Source organism: Octodon degus, unplaced genomic scaffold (genome assembly GCF_000260255.1).
Source record: "Octodon degus isolate 3935 unplaced genomic scaffold, OctDeg1.0 scaffold00069, whole genome shotgun sequence".
Lineage (NCBI taxonomy): Eukaryota > Metazoa > Chordata > Mammalia > Rodentia > Octodontidae > Octodon > Octodon degus.
Genome location: NW_004524645.1, coordinates 8,713,600 through 8,716,844, shown reverse-complemented (window position 1 = coordinate 8,716,844; position 3,245 = coordinate 8,713,600). Strand labels below are relative to the sequence as shown.

Below are 3,245 nucleotides of genomic sequence, written 5' to 3'. Positions count from 1 at the left end.
CTGGGAGTCAACTTGTTACTCGTTTGTCCTGACTACTACAGCCGTGATGGCCCAGATACTCAACTAGAGTGCAGTACTAGTTTGAGTATAAATATGAAATTAATCCACCTGAGAATAACATCTAAAATCCAGTCAATAAAAAATTCTTGTCAGGTGTGGTGGTACACATCTGTAATCTCAGTATCCTGGAAGCTGAGGCAAGAGAATCACTGCCAGTTCAAGGCCAGCCTAAATTAAATGACAAAATCCTGTATCAGCAAAACAACAAGAAAACGTCTTAATTACTTGGTTAAATTGGTTTCCACATTGTCTTAGTTACTTTTCTCTTCGCTGACACAAAATACCCAACACCCAAAGTTAAAGGAGGAAAGGTTTCTTTCAGCTTACATTTTGTAGAGGTTTCAGTTGCTAGTCAGCTGCTGCAAGGAAGAAAGCAACAAGCAGAATGAGCAAGCCTGCCTTCCCATTCTCCCTTTATATTCCATCTAGGCTGTAAACCTATTCATTGGTGCCAGCCACCCCCAGAGTGGGACTTCCATCATCCATACCCTTAATCCCAGCATCACGCCATTAATCTGTATTCACAAACCCTAATACAGCCACCTTTGAAACTTCCCACCAATGATCTCATAAAGCTTTGAGGGAACATCTAGATATAAGCCAGAACATTCTGCCCCAGGCCCCAAAGGTCTCAGGTGCATCCCTTCAAACACAGGGCATTTAATCTATTTCTAAGAGTTGCCAAAGTCCTAAAAGGTTCAGCATTGCTCTGAAGTCCAAATCCAAAGGCTCCTCTGAAATTTAAAGCAAACTCTTTTCTTAAAGCCCCTTGTACTAACGTAAAGAAAGTTAACTTCCAACATATGATGGCTGTTGTGGTTGATATATTGTGTCAACTTGAGAAGTTAAAGGCTTTAACTAAATCCAGCCAGCAATTTCACACACTAGGGCATGGAGCACCCTCCCTAGGGCATGTGTTGCCCCTCCCTAGGGTGTGGAGGACCCACCCTAGAATGACTCAGCACTTAAAGGATATAAAAGGGGAACGGAGGAAAGCTGGAGCATGCCACTTCATCCAAGGAGCTCCACTTTTCACAGCTTGGATGGAAGAGACGTTTGCTAGATTCCACAGTTGCTGCTCCTCCCTTTGCTTTTTGCTGTATTCTGCTACCATGAACTGCTGCCCAGTGCCATATGCTACTTTGCCTTGGAGCCAGATGAGTATGGACCAAAACCTCCACTAACTGTGAGCTAATCCTTTCCTTCCTTAATTTCGGGTGTCAGGTATTTTGTCCCAGAAATAAATGAAAAGTAGCTGGGACAATGGCACAAGATAAACATTCCCATTCCAAATAGGGGCATACAAAGGAATAGGACCAAAGCAAGTCCAAAATCCAGCAGGGCAAACACTAAGTCTCATAGTTCCATGTCCAGCTTAAGAGGCAATCTATGGCAATATATAAACTCCAAAAAGTTTGAGTGGCTCCATTCATATGGCACTGTGTGTGGTTGTAGCTCCCACGCCTTCTCTGTTGGGCTGGGTTTGTTCACTGCTTGCAGCTTTCTTCAGATGATCCATGTTCTTGGATTTCCAGCCTTCTGTGGTCTCTACTGCACCTTCAGCTTCACACACTGCCTTCTCATGGGCACACTGCCTTGCTTCACAGGCCTTCTTCTGAAATCTGGGTAGGAATATTTCTGCCACCACAACTCTTCTGTTCTGCATGCACCTAAAATCAGAATTGTGTGGATGATGCCAAGGTCTATCACTAGCTGAAGCAGTAGCCAGACTTCCTTTTATCATGACTGTAGGAGTCAAGTTCCTGGGTTGTTCCTTATTCTCAGGATTCGTGTGAGAAAGATGAAGGATTAAAATTTGTGAGAGAGGAGAAGAAAGGTTTGTACTAATATTGTGTAGACAAGATATCATGTCTAGTTCTTCCTCTTGGTCCCATATCAAACTCAAGTTGGAAGAGGAGAGTCTGGTCTCAATATGGAGGGCCATGATCCGAAGGAATCAGAGCAGTTGAGGAAGCTGTTTACCGGTGGTCTGAGTTTTGAAATTACTAATGATAGTTTAAGGGAATACTTCGAGAAATGGGGCCCACTCACAAGTTGTGTGGTAATGAGAGATCCTCAAACAAAACGCTCCAGAGGCTTTGGTTTTGTGACTTACTCTTGTGTTGAAGAGGTGGATGCAGAAATTTGTACTCGACCACACAAAGTTGATGAGCATGTAGGGGAACCAAAGAGAGCTGTTTCTAGAGAGGATTCAGTAAAGCCTGGTGCCCGTCTAACAGTGAAGGAAATTTTTCTTGGTGGTGTTAAAGAAGGTACAGAAGAATAAAATATGAGCGACTACTTCAAAAAATATGGCAAGATTGAAACCATAGAAGTTATGGGGCTGGGGAGAGGGCTCAGTAGAATAAGCGCTTCCCTGGCAAATGCAAGGGTCTGAGTTCAATCCCCAGTTCTGCCATAAAAAAAGTTATGGAAGACAAGCAAAGTAGGAAAAAGAGGATTTGTTTTGTAACTTATAATGATCAAGACACACTTGATAAAATTGATGTTCAGAAATACCACACTATTAATGCACATAATTGTGAAGTGAAAACAGCCCTTTCTAAGCAAGAGATGAAGTCTGCTGGATTACAAAGAGGCTGTGGAGGTGGATCTGGCAACTTTTTGGGTCATGGATGAAGTTTTAGAGGTAATGGAGGGAATTTTGGCTGTGGCGGAAACTTTGATAGAAGAGGAGGTTACAGTGGTGGAGGAGGTGGCAGCAGAGGTAGTTATGGAGGAGGTGATGGTGGATATAATGGATTTGGAGGTGATGGTGGAAACTATGGTGGTGGTCCTGGTTATAGTAGTACAGGAGGGTACGGTGGTGGTGGACCAGGATATGGAAACTAAGGTGGTGGGTATGATGATGGTGGAGGAGGATATGATGGTTACAACGAAGGAGGAAATTTTGGTGGTGGGAACTATGGTGGTGGTGGGAACTATAATGATTTTGGCAATTATAGTGGACAACAACAGTCCAATTATGGACCCATGAAGGGCAGAAGTTTTGTTAGAAGAAGCTTTGGCATTCCCTATGGTGGTGGTTATGGATCTGGTGGTAGAAGTGGTGGGTATGGTAGCAGAAGGTTTCTAAAAACAACAGAAAAAAGGCTACAGTTCTTATCAGGAGAGAGAGTGAGGAGTTGTCAGGAAAACTGCAGGTTACTTTGAGACAGTCGTCC

General features: G+C 43.4%; 1 pseudogene; it reads left to right on the top strand.

The window, feature by feature from the left end:
• Positions 1–1,993: 1,993 nt before the first annotated feature.
• Positions 1,994–3,245, top strand: part of LOC101577049 — a 17,210-nt pseudogene continuing 15,958 nt past the window's right edge.